The sequence below is a fragment of the Manis javanica genome, chromosome 6 (assembly GCF_040802235.1).
Source record: "Manis javanica isolate MJ-LG chromosome 6, MJ_LKY, whole genome shotgun sequence".
Classification (NCBI taxonomy): domain Eukaryota; kingdom Metazoa; phylum Chordata; class Mammalia; order Pholidota; family Manidae; genus Manis; species Manis javanica.
Window position 1 is genome coordinate 129403439 of NC_133161.1, and position 14095 is coordinate 129417533.

The window sequence follows — 14095 nt, forward strand, 5'->3', positions numbered from 1 at the left end:
CTTAAAGGGGCAGGACAGGTCACGCAGACCAGAGGCAGGGAATCTGGGGATCTCTGGGCACTCTAACCCCCTGGGCAGCAGGGAGCACAGAGGCCCCTTATGGAGATAAATAGCCTCCCGGCTGCTCCCCCTCCAACAGGGCTCCACCATTTTGGAGGAGCAGCCCCAGCCAGGCCACGCCCACAGCAACAGCGGAGATAAACCCCATAGCAACCGGGCAGGAAGCAGAAGCCCTGTCTGCACACAACTGCTCAGCACAAGCCACTAGAGGTCGCTATTCTCCCAGGAGAGGAAGGCCACAAACCAACAAGAAGGGAAGCTCTTCCAGTGGTCACTTGTACCAGCTCTGCAAACTATCTCTATCACCATGAAAAGGCAAAACTACAGGCAGACAAAGATCACAGAGACAACACCTGAGAAGGAGACAGACCTAACCAGTCCTCCTGAAAAAGAATTCAAAATAAAAATCATGAACATGCTGACAGAGATGCAGAGAAAAATGCAAGAGCAATGGGATGAGATGCAGAGAAAAATGCAAGAGCAGTGGGATGAAGTACGGAAGGAGATCACAGATGTCAGGAAGGAGATCACAGAAGTGAAACAATCCCTGGAAGGATTTATAAGCAGAATGGATAAGATGCAAGAGGCCATTGAAGGAACAGAAGCCAGAGAACAGGAACGTATAGAAACTGACACAGAGAGAGATAAAAGGATCTCCAGGAAAGAAACAACACTAAGAGAACTATGTGACCAAGCCAAAAGGAATAATATCCGTATTATAGGAATACCAGAAGAAGAAGAAAGAGGAAAAGGGATAGAAAGTGTCTTTGAAGAAATAATTGCTGAAAACTTCCCCAAACTGGGGGAGGAAATAATCGAACAGACCATGGAATTACACAGAACCCCCAACAGAAAGGATCCAAGGAGGACAACACCAAGACACATAGTAATTAAAATGGCAAGGATCAAGGACAAGGAAAGAGTTTTAAAGGTAGCTAGAGAGAAAAAGGTCACCTATAAAGGAAAACCCATCAGGCTAACATCAGACTTCTCGACAGAAACCCTACAGGCCAGAAGAGAATGGCATGATATACTTAATGCAATGAAACAGAAGGGCCTTGAACCAAGGATACTGTATCCAGCACGACTATCATTTAAATATGATGGCGGGATTAAACAATTCCCAGAAAAGCAAAAGCTGAGGGAATTTGCTTCCCACAAACCACCTCTACAGGGCATCCTACAGGGACTGCTCTAGATGGGAGCACCCCTAAAAAGAGCACAAAACAAAACACACAACATATAAAGAATGGAGGAGGAGGAATAAGAAGGGAGAGAAGAAAAGAATCTCCAGACAGTGAATATAACAGCTCAATAAGCGAGCTAAGTTAGGCAGTAAGATACTAAAGAAGCTAACCTTGAACCTTTTGTAACCACGAATCTAAAGCCTGCAATGGCAATAAGTACATATCTCTCAATAGTCACCCTAAATGTAAATGGACTTAATGCACTAATCAAAAGACATAGAGTACTAGAATGGATAAAAAAGCAAGACCCATCTATATGCTGCTTACAAGAAACTCACCTTAAACCCAAAGACAAGCATAGACTAAAAGCCAAGGGATGGAAAAACATATTTCAGGCAAACAACAGTGAGAAGAAAACAGGGGTTGCAGTACTAATATCAGACAAAATAGACTTCAAAACAAAGAAAGTAACAAGAGATAAAGAAGGATACTACATAATGATAAAGGGCTCAGTCCAACAAGAGGATATAATCATTCTAAATATATATGCACCCAATACAGGAGCACCAGCATATGTGAAGCAAATACTAACAGAACTAAAGAGGGAAATAGACTGCAATGCATTCATTGTAGGAGACTTCAACACACCACTCACCCCAAAGGATAGATCCACCGGGCAGAAAATAAGTAAGGACACACAGGCACTGAACAACACACTAGAGCAGATGGACCTAATAGACATCAATAGAACTCTACATCCAAAAGCAACAGGATATACATTCTTCTCAAGTGCACATGGAACATTCTCCAGAATAGACCACATACTAGCTCACAAAAAGAGCCTCAGTAAATTCTAAAATATTGAAATTCTACCAACCAATTTTTCAGACCACAAAGGTATAAAAGTAGAAATAAATTCTACAAAGAAAACAAAAAGGCTCACAAACACATGGAGGCTTAACAACATGGTACTAAATAATCAATGGATCAATGAACAAATCAAAATAGAGATCAAGGAATATATAGAAACAAATGACAACAACAACACTAAGCCCCAACTTCTGTGGGACGCAGCAAAAGCAGTCTTAAGAGGAAAGTATATAGCAATCCAGGCACACTTGAAGAAGGAAGAACAATCAGAAATGAATAGCCTAACATCACAATAATCAAAACTGGAAAAAGAAGAACAAATGAAGCCTAAAGTCAGCAGAAGGAGGGATATAATAAAGATCAGAGAAGAAATAAACAAAATTGAGAAGAATAAAACAATAGCAAAAATCAACGAAACCAAGAGCTGGTTCTTCGAGAAAATAAACAAAATAGATAAGCCTGTAGCCCAACTTATTAAGAGAAAAAGAGAATCAACACAAATCAACATAATCAGAAATGAGAATGGAAAAATCACGACAGACTCCACAGAAATACAAAGAATTATTAAAGACTACTATGAAAACCTATATGCCAACAAGCTGGAAAACCTAGAAGAAATGGACAACTTCCTAGAAAAATACAACCTTCCAAGACTGACCAAGGAAGAAACACAAAAGTTAAACAAACCAATTACAAGCAAAGAAATTGAAACGGTAATCAAAAAACTACCCAAGAACAAAACCCCGGGGCTGGACGGATTTACCTCGGAATTTTATCAGACACACAGAGAAGACATAATACCCATTCTCCTTAAAGTGTTCCACAAAATAGAAGAAGAGGGAATACTCCCAAACTCATTCTATGAAGCCAACATCACCCTAATACACAAACCAGGCAAAGACCCCACGAAAAAAGAAAATTACAGACCAATATCCCTGATGAACGTAGATGCAAAAATACTCAACAAAATATTAGCAAACTGAATTCAAAAATATATCAAAAGGATCATAGACCATGACCAAGTGGGGTTCATACCAGGGATGCAAGGATGGTACAACATTCGAAAATCCATCAACATCATCCACCACATCAACAAAAAGAAAGACAAAAAGCACATGATCATCTCCATAGATGCTGAAAAAGCATTTGACAAAATTCAACATCCACTCATGATAAAAAGTCTCAGCAAAATGGGAATAGAGGGTACCTCAACATAATAAAGGCCATATATGATAAACCCACAGCCAGCATTATACTGAACAGCGAGAAGCTGAAAGCATTTCCACTGAGATCGGGAACCAGACAGGGATGCCCACTCTCCCCACTGTTATTTAACATAGTACTGGAGGTCCTAGCCACGGCAATCAGACAAAACAAAGAAATACAAGGAATCCAGATTGGTAAAGAAGAAGTTAAACTGTCACTATTTGCAGATGATATGATACTGTACATAAAAAACCCTAAAGACTCCACTCCAAAACTACTAGAACTGATATCAGAATACAGCAAAGTTGCAGGATACAAAATTAACACACAGAAATCTGTAGCTTTCCTATACATTAACAACGAATTAATAGAAAGAGAAATCAGGAAAACAATTCCATTCACCATTGCATCAAAAAGAATAAAATACCTAGGAATAAACCTAACCAAGGAAGTGAAAGACTTATACTCTGAAAACTACAAGTCACTCTTAAGAGAAATTAAAGGGGACACTAATAAATGGAAACTCATCCCATGCTCATGGCTAGGAAGAATTAATATCGTCAAAATGGCCATCCTGCCCAAAGCAATATACAGATTTGATGCAATCCCTCTCAAATTACCAGCAACATTCTTCAATGAATTGGAACAAATAATTCAAAGATTCATATGGAAACACCAAAGACCCCGAATAGCTAAAGCAATCCTGAAAAAGAAGAATAAAGTAGGGGGGATCTCACTCCCCAACTTCAGGGTCTACTACAAAGCCATAGTAATCAAGACAATTTGGTACTGGCACAAGAACAGAGCCACAGACCAGTGGAACAGATTAGAGACTCCAGAAATTAACCCAAATATATATGGTCAATTAATATTTGATAAAGGAGCCATGGACATACAATGGCAAAATGACAGTCTCTTTAACAGATGGTGCTGGCAAAACTGGACAGCTACATGTAGGAGAATGAAACTGGACCATTGTCTAACCCCATATACAAAGGTAAACTCAAAATGGATCAAATACCTGAATGTAAGTCATGAAACCATTAAACTGTTGGAAAAAAACATAGGCAAAAACCTCTTAGACATAAACATGAGTGACCTCTTCTTGAACATATCTCCCTGGGCAAGGAAAACAACAGCAAAAATGAGCAAGTGGGACTACATTAAGCTGAAAAGCTTCTGTACAGCGAAAGACACCATCAATAGAACAAAAAGGAACCCTACAGTATGGGAGAATATATTTGAAAATGACAGATCCGATAAAGGCTTGACGTCCAGAATATATAAAGAGCTCACACGCCTCAACAAACAAAAAAGAAATAACCCAATTAAAAAATGGGCAGAGGAACTGAACAGACAGTTCTCTAAAAAAGAAATACAGATGGCCAACAGACACATGAAAAGATGCTCCACATCGCTAATTATCAGAGAAATGCAAATTAAAACTACAATGAGGTATCACCTCACACCAGTAAGGATGGCTGCTATCCAAAAGACAAACAACAACAAATGTTGGCAAGGCTGTGGAGAAAGGGGAACCCTCCTACACTGCTGGTGGGAATGTAAATTAGTTCAACCATTGTGGAAAGCAGTATGGAGGTTCATCAAAATGCTCAAAACAGACCTACCATTTGACCCAGGAATTCCACTCCTAGGAATTTACCCTAAGAACACAGCAATCAAGTTTGAGAAAGACAGATGCACCCCTATGTTTATCGCAGCACTATTTACAATAGCCAAGAATTGGAAGCAACCTAAATGTCCATCGGTAGATGAATGGATAAAGAAGATGTGGTACATATACACAATGGAATACTACTCAGCCATAAGAAGTGGAAAAATCCAACCATTTGCAGCAACATGGATGGAGCTGGAGAGTATTATGCTCAGTGAAATAAGCCAAGCAGAGAAAGAGAAATACCAAATGATTTCACTCATCTGAGGAGTATAGGAACAAAGGAAAAACTGAAGGAACAAAACAGCAGCGGAATTACAGAACCCAAAAATGGACTAACAGGTACCAAAGGGAAAGGAATTGGGGAGGATGGGTGGGCAGGGAGGGATAAGGGGGGGGAAGAAGAAGGGGGGTATTAAGATTAGCATGCATGGGGGGGAGGGAGAAAGGGGAGGGTGGGCTGCACAATACAGAGAGGACAAGTAGTGACTCTACAACATTTTGCTAAGCTGATGGACAGTAACCGTAATGTGGTTGTTAGGGGGGACTTGATATAGGGGAGAGCATAGTAAACATAGTATTCTTCATGTAAGTGTAGATTAAAAATTAAAAAAAAAAAAAGAAAGATAAGGGGGATTACTCCTTGATAGGATAAAACTATTGGTAAATCAAAGATTAATGCATGCTTTAAATATCCTTAATTTTGATCACTTAAAAGGTGTCAGATGATCAGCTATGGAGGTACTCTTTTCTGATAATATTCCTTTCTCTTAATAAAAATAAAAATAAAAAAAATAAAAATAAAAAATAAAAAAAAATACAAAAGCAGTTCCTGTGTGCTGACCTCCAATGAGTTCTACACAGTGGTACAGAGGGTATGTCAAAGTGTGGGCAAAGGGTCTGTTTGTTTTTATGCAGAAGATCAAGGCCTAGCTTGGCTACCCAGAAAATGAACTAAGATACGATATGAGGAGGAGCTTCCGGCATCAGCACTGTCTGGAGGACTCGTGCCGGGGGATGATCATCAAAAAGCCTCCATAGGGATCCGGGCGATGCTGCGGTTGTGGCTGCGTCCATCCCACCGTTTCCTGGACTTGCCACTGGAATGAGGAGGGAGATGTCTAGGCTGGCATGTGCATACAGTGAGACAACAAATTTGAGTGGATCTGTACTGTTGGAACTCAACCAGGAGTTGGGAGGGGTGCAAGTTTTAGCACTCCAAAATCTTACGACTACGGACTATCTATGGTTAAAAGAAAATATGGGATGTGAACAGATCCCAGAAATGGGTTGCTTTAATTTGTCTGATTTCTTTCAGACTGTTCAAGTACAGTTGGACAATATCCATCATATTATAGACAAATTCTCACAAATGCCTTGGGTGCCTAACTGGTTTTCTTGGCTTCACTGGAGATGGCTGGTAATTATAGATTTGCTTTGTTTATGTCATCATATTCCAATTATGTTAATATGTGTGTGCAAGTTAGTTAGTAGTTTAAAACCTATACATGCTTAAGGTACTCTACAAGAAGATATGTCAAAGAAATAATCAATACTCCCATGTTTTCTTCCATATGCTACCTCTATAGCTTTTCTTCTTCCTTCCTAATTACAACCCTTAAATAGAATTCGTGCCTCATATTGAATTTACCGAGTATCATAATTCCTCCAGGTGGTAAAGATACCTCGAGACAAGTGCTGGGCATAGAAGCCACAGGGCATAAATCTGCAAAGAAGTAAAAAGCTAACCTTTTCAAACAATATGGCTTCTCTCTCACTTACCAACTTTACATTTCCCTGTATGGCCCCGGAAGATGACTGGTTAGCCCGAGATGGGTAAGATTCCTCAAGGGAGGAACAACCTAAGACAGACACAGTCGCAGGGGGGCCATCAGGTGAGAAATTGGGGATCAACAGAGGTGAGGCTCAGAACCTCATCCCCCCTGCTTTGAGAGAAATCTTCTGCATCCGTGGATGTCTTGCTGCCCTTGTCTAGCCTGGATTAATACTTAGTCCATAGGCACACACCTGATCATCTGATCATCTACATTTGCCCTCTTACAGCACTAAACTATGTTTTCTACCTTTATCTTGCATCTACCTACCACTTCAGCATTTTATTAAGAATAATAATAATAATAATAAAGAGAGAAATGTGGTATCCACATATAAATCAAGTATAAAAATCAAATGAATATTCATATTTGAACTGACTGTTTATAGTTCATAATGCATGATCAAAACCAAAAGCCTCTGTGATGACTCCCCTTGTACTGTTCACCATGTAGCTTATTCACTATGTAAGAATTTGTTCTCCATGTAAGAAATTGTTTGTTATGCTTCAGAAGATTGGAGACTGACGAAAATTAGGCTTGGGGTGGATTAATGATTGTGCATTGAGCATTGACCCCCCTATACGGAATTTTATTGTGGTTAACAACCATTTGATCAATAAATATGAGAGATGCCCTCAGAAAAAAAAAGTACACACTTAATTGTAAAATAAATAAGTAACCGGGATGTAATGTATAGCATAAGGAATATAGTCAAAATATTGTAACAACTTGGTATGGTGATAGCTGGTACCTAGAATTATCATGTATATAAATGTTAAATCACTGTGTTGTACACCTGAAACTAATGTAATACTGTGTGTCAACTACCCTTCAATAAAAAATTTAAAAAAAACCTACACATGCTTAAGTTACTCTAAAAGAAGATATGTCAAAGAAATAATCAATCTTTCCATGTTTTCTTCCATCTGCTACCTCTATAGCTTTTCTTCTTCCTTCCTAATTACAACTCTTATATAGAATTCGTGCCTCATATTGAATTTACCGAGTATCATAATTCCTCCAGGTGGTAAAGATACCTCGAGACAAGTGCTGGGCATAGAAGCCACAGGGCATGAATCTGCAAAGAAGTAAAAAGCTAACCTTTTCAAACAATATGGCTTCTCTCTCACTTACCAACTTTACATCTCCCTGTATGGCCCCGTAAGATGACTGGTTAGCCAGAGATGGGTAAGATTCCTCAAGGGAGGAACAACCTAAGACAGGCACAGTCGCAGGGGGGCCATCAGGTGAGAAAATGGGGATCAACAGTGGTGAGGCTTAGAAGCTCACCCCCCCTGTTTTGAGAGGAATCTTCTGCATCCGTGGATGTTTTAATGCCCTTGTCTAGCTTGGATTAACATATAGTCTACAGGCACACACCTGATCATCTACAATTGCTCTCTTACAACACTAAACTATGTTTTCTACCTTTATCTTGCATCTACCTACCACTTCAGCATTTTATTAAAAATAAAAATAATAATAATAATAAAGGGAAAAATGTGGGATCCACATATAAATCAAGTATAAAAATCAAACGAATATTCATATTTGACCTGACTGTTTATAGTTCATAATGCGTGATCAGAACCGAAAGTTTCTGTGATGACTGCCCTTGTACTGTTCACCATGTAAGAACTTATTCACTATGTAAGAATTTGTTCACCATGTAAGAACTTGTTCGTTATGCTTCAGAAGATTGGACACTGACGAGAATTAGGCTTGAGATGGATTAATGATTGTGCATTGAGCATTGACCCCCCTATACAGAATTTTATTGTTGTTAACAACCATTTGATCAATAAATATGAGAGATGCCCTCTCAAAAAAAAAAAAAAAGCAATCAGGTTAGATCCAAAATACAACTGAGAATATAAAAAGCTAATACTTTTCATACACTTCTGATTGCACAAGAGAAGTAGCCCAGCATGAATATGTCAGAGGACAATGTATGTTTATGTAAGAACACTGCAATCACCACAGACGCTGTACTGACTACACTGAAAGGAAAGAAAACATGGACAGGGTGTACCTGCAGTAATTATTAGTAAATAGTAAAGGGATAATGCTGACAGAAAAACACTCATGGTCACAGTTATTACACATGAGCAACTCTGGAGTTTGCACTAAAAGTCAGAAGCCATTATTCCTCTGTATATATCATCACGCCCAATTCGTACCTTTTTCAGCTGATCATCTGAAGATACAAACTACGATAAGCTTAAAAATATTATACAAATGGATAAACACGTTTTGTGAATTGAATCACCAGATGGGATATTTTCAGCTTTGTCCTAGAAAGTACTTTAAGTATACTTATAAATACCCAATTATTATCAAGATCAAATGCATCAGCCACCACCCAATGCAAAATATACATTGAACAGATACTAACAGTGTACAGGTAGGTAAGCACATGTGAATCAAGAGCACACATTTTTTAATTCAAATATTGTGAGTTAAAAATAATGTGGAATCAAAAACCAAACTGGAAAATACACTATACCAACATCAGAAGCATCACAGGGCACAGGGACAGCACCTTTTTGCGCAGTTATCATGATGGGATGATACTGCGAACCAAGTGGAGGGTGTTAATGAGGCCCTCCAACAAAACATCCGGGCTTTATGTAAGGACGCCTACCTTTAGAAGGCCTCCCACCTTGCTTACAACTCAAGTGAGGAGGTAATTTTTATACTGGAGGAATGGAAAGCTTTTAACAGGACATGGGATTATACTTGAATTTAGAAATAAACATAAAGTACAGAAGTGAAAAATGAAAAACCTCCCACTAAACATATCAATTCTTAATAGAAAGTGGATCATAATCAACAGCAAGACTACAGATACCATCATGTTATCACTTGAATGGAAACATACAAAATTCAACTAAATGCCATCAGATTTGCATTTTTAATAGGCAAAAGAATGCATGTGCAACGAATGTATCTCATTGTCAAAAGCAGTCATGATCTTGGTTCTTCACTATTCTGCATGTTTACGTTTTCAGGTATTCCATCCTTTGTGATTTTCAGCAGTATGCAATGATTGGTATTTTAAGAATAACGATTGGGTTTTGATCATCTCAAACTAACTGAGGGTATTATCTTTATTACACTCAAAAAAGTTGGGTAGAAGCTTGGGTTCATCAGTTTTTAACAATACTAATCACACTGGAATCCAGGAAGAAATATTCAACGAGCCAGTACTTCTCAGTATTTCATATTGTCACCGCACTTTAGAAAGATAAGAAGCATATTTTAAAGACATTACAGATCACTTATCTTCTTTGAAAGCCAAGAATGTGAAATTATAATAAATTGTGCATTTCAGAAACTCAGAATATTGAAGCTTAAAATAGTGTATTTTACTACAACCCCTCTCTGTCCATAGTTTTTCAAACACTTTCACATTATAGCAAATAACACCTATTAAAAATTAAGCAAGCCGTGTACAGACTACTCAAATTTGCCTTTTCACTGAGGGTTCTGTATGTCCATGCCAGGGACACCCCATGCCCCAACCCTAAACAGCTGTAAGGTCCCAGTATCTTGTGTGTCCACTACGCGGCTGTCCCTGTGTTTCCCTCCCTCTGAACCTTTGCAGGGATTTCTCACACAAAACCATCCTCAGTCATTAATGAACCCGACAGCACCCTGGGAATCTGACCCACTGAGCCCCTTCCCTACAGAACCTGCCAGGAAACAGAAAAACTTTCACCTGCAGTGAAAGTCTCCTTACCTGAAGACATAGAGTCAGCCACGGGGGATGGCACAGAAGGGAAGGCTCTGGTGTGCAGCTGAAGGTCAAAGGCCTGGAGAAGCAGCGGCCCAGCCTCCTCCTCTGCATTCAGGACACAAAGGGGGTGTGTTTCTCATGGAGACCCTGCCGCTGTGCTGTCCTGGAGCCAAGGCCTGGCAGGCACCTCGGCACTGGGTCCTTCTGGAATGAAGAGTAAGCCCTGAAGGAAGGCGCATGCGCTCTACCTGCCTCACAAAGACTTGGTTTTCGCTACCCCTCCTGCCCATAGGGGAAACCGAAGGACTCCAGACATCACTCTCGCGCCCCCTGCCGGCAGTCAAGGTCAGCGCAGGATTATAGGAGGAAAAAACAGAACCACCTCTTCTAAAACACCCTTTCTGCAAGTAGCAAAACTTGCAGTCAACACACAAAGTGTGAGTTATATGAACCCTCATCAACATCCAGGCAGGAAGTTTTTTAGAATCCAAAACAGTGTATGTAATGAAAATACTGATGCCTAAAAATGATGACAGTGCTGATCAAATATTACTACTACCACTGCTGCTAATGAAAACAACAAAGTGAGCAACGTGAGAGGTTAGAGCGCATACTCCCATATTCAGTCAGCACCTGTGCCCTGAGTACTCAGGTGCACCAGGGCAGGAAGAACCAACAAGGTCCCAGAGAGAGGTCACCGGGGAAGATGGACAAAAGCCACAAAAACACCACCATATGGATGAGAAGAGCAAGTGCTCTATAGGGGAACAGCAGAGCGCCACAATGAGTCCCCAGCTACACTAGATGGAGCTGAGCAGGCTGACCCGGGCTGCCATTTCGATTTCAGCAGTGGGACAAGTGGAGGCAGCCCTGCACAAATCCCAGTGAGTTAGCCTGGCAGGAGGCACAACCTGCAGACACGTGGAGACAGAAGCAGTTTTGCCAGAGTGGAGGTTACAAGGAGGGGGTGGGCAGGAGAGCAGGGGCAGGAGGGACGGGCCAGGGCCTGGGGTGGGACGACAGCAGGAGCCACCAACCGCTGCTGCCAGGGGACTTTTCCCCAGACTCAGGGCTGAACCAACATTTACCCTCCCAGTTTCAGTGGACCAGGAATCTGGCAGATCTCAGCTGGGAGCTTCTGGCAGACTCTCAGGAGCTGGGGCTGCAGGCCAACCCAGACAGGACCTGGTTCCCTTGGTGCCTGAGCTCATGCGGGGGTGTAAGCAGGGGTGACACCTGTGTCCCTGCGTCTGTTTGGCTCCCTCACTGCTCGGCCACGGGGGCCTCTACATCACGGGTCCTGACATGGAGGCTTGGTCCCATGAGAGGGAAGGACAGACAGCACGGGTCACAGTGAGCAGGTAGGACAGCACTGACATTGTATGACCAGATTTTTCAAGCGGCGCGCGGTCACATATGTTCCAAGGCCCAAACCTAGAACACAAGTACACGCCAGCTGCAGGCCAGAGCCAGAGCAGGCTCACACCACAGCTCTCACCACCACAGCTCACGTGCCAAAAGAAGTAACCCACCAGCCCTGCCTTCAGGGCCAGGGACCCTCCAAGTCACCTCTCCTGTGACACACAAAGCTCAGAACAGGCACCTACTCAACACAAGCCCCTGGACTCAGACCCAGAGCAGGCTCAGGACACAGCTCCCAACGCAGGCGCCAGGGCCAGAACCCCGGCCCACAGCAGCTCAGCAGCAGCCCAGCCCCTGGGGCAGCAGGCGGTGCAGGCGCAGCACCAGGGCAGCCCCTTCCCTCCCTGGGCATGCAGTCTCCTCCTCTGTGTTCTCATCTGACAGCATAGGCTTACTCCATTTTGTCTTACAATGTACACTTCACATGACATTTAACTCTCAGATTCTGGTACACTGTCCCTTTCAGTGACAGGAAGTACAGGCACAGTGTTGCCCCACCAATGGCACTAGCCAATTCCAGAGCATCTTCATCAGGGGCAAATCCTGTCCTTATGAGTCAGGAGCTCCTCACTCCCCCCAACACTGTCCCTGGCAACCACTGATCGTCCTCCTGTCTCTACTGATTTCACTCTTCTCGTAAAAGTGGAATCATACAACATGTGGCCTTTGGTGTCTGGCTATAAAAGCTATGGGGAGAGTAAGTTAAAAATTCTTTCATTTTTAATACAAATAACAGAGTTCACTAAGAAAGACCCCTGATGGATCAAAGAGGATGGATAGAAAATGAAGCCCCAATATTAAATTAAGTTTTCATTAACTTGGGATAAGGACTGCTTTTCTATGTACGAAACGGGAGTCAGAAACCAAAAGGGAAATGTCTGGGCTAGTGAAACACCTTTAAAGGCTTTTCTTTTCTTTCCTGCATATACAATGTTTAAATTTTCCTCATGTACATATTAAAATTAAAATTAAAATTAGAAATGTTTCCACTGATTTCTAATATGTTATGCTTAGTAAGGCATACTGTTTTTTTTATCTTTATACAGTTAATGTTAATTTAGTGAAATAATGATTTAAATAAGAATAAGAAAAGATACATTCTTTCTACCAAAGTCCTACCAGCAAATAACGAATGTCGTCGATCATTCCAGGGGTTTGCCTTTAAGTGCACTCATGCCTGATGAGTGGGTGTGTGATGGGGGTGAGGGAATGTGCTCTTCCACCCTGAGGCCCCACAGGCGACACATGCAGTCAGTCAGTCTTGTTCCACTCGCTCCTTCCCAGGGGACACATCTCACTATTTACCCAGCAGTCCTGGCTGTCAACTCTTGAGCCATTTCCAATGTTTCACTCATAATTACAGGGCAGGTACATCTGTGTTCATCCACCTCTGTACTTTTCACTCTAGGAACACTAGGAACACAACTTACACACATTTTTAAGGTGTTGACTCAGTTTCCAATATCTAGGGTCTCCCCTAAGTCTCAGCCTTGTCTGGGAAACAGGGCCCACAGCCACACTGCCACTGAGACTCGAGGAGGGGAGGTGGCCACGCCACGAGTGAGGCCATCAGGGCACCTGGCGGGACCTGTGGAGCAGGGAAGAAGCTGCCCAGTCCCCCTCCTGCAGGACCTCTCTCAGAGCGTCCCCTGATCCATGTCTGGAAAACACCTCACTCAGGTCCCTTCCCATGACACAGCCCAGTCATGCCCTGGCCGTGGCCCAGGCCCCCCCAGGGCCTTCTGCTCATACCTCAGCTTCTAAGCAAACCAGCCAGGTCCTGCTTCAAGGCCAGGCCCCTGCTTGCTCCCAGCACCCTGGTTTGGCCCCCTTCTCTCAGGAAGGAACCTGGAAGGGCAGGTCAGTAATTATACATATGACCTTGAATGTGTTTATCCAGGTGATGGCTCTGAGTGGCGATGACAAGGACCCCTTGAGCTTGAGGGAGCAAAAGAACCCTTTACAAAGCACATCAGGTGTTCACAGAACCTGCAGGATGAACAGAGCATCAGCCAGAGGCTCGGCACGGGGCACAGCCCCTAAAGAGTCCACAGGCTCTTCCAGCAGTGACCCCTCTGCTGCACTTGTCAGCCTGCAATCA

The 14095-nt window shown here is 42.2% G+C and overlaps 1 protein-coding gene across 25 annotated transcripts in view; it reads right to left on the reverse strand.

Annotated features, from left to right (window-relative positions):
- Nucleotides 1-14095, reverse strand: part of LOC118971619 (uncharacterized) — a 605019-nt gene that overhangs the window by 560247 nt on the left and 30677 nt on the right. For 12 of the 25 annotated variants that reach the window (XM_073239450.1, XM_073239449.1, XM_073239446.1 and 9 more), the window contains exons 5-6: nucleotides 13300-14086; nucleotides 10576-10776 (exon numbers count right to left, since the gene is read on the reverse strand). The exons of 4 other annotated variants lie outside the window; for them this stretch is intronic. The gene's annotated coding sequence lies outside the window, so the exon portion shown is untranslated. Of the gene's footprint in view, nucleotides 1-6732; nucleotides 10071-10575; nucleotides 10777-13299; nucleotides 14087-14095 lie in introns of those variants that run through there. 9 more of the 25 variants (XM_073239443.1, XM_073239459.1, XM_073239438.1 and 6 more) reach the window with 7 other exon arrangements.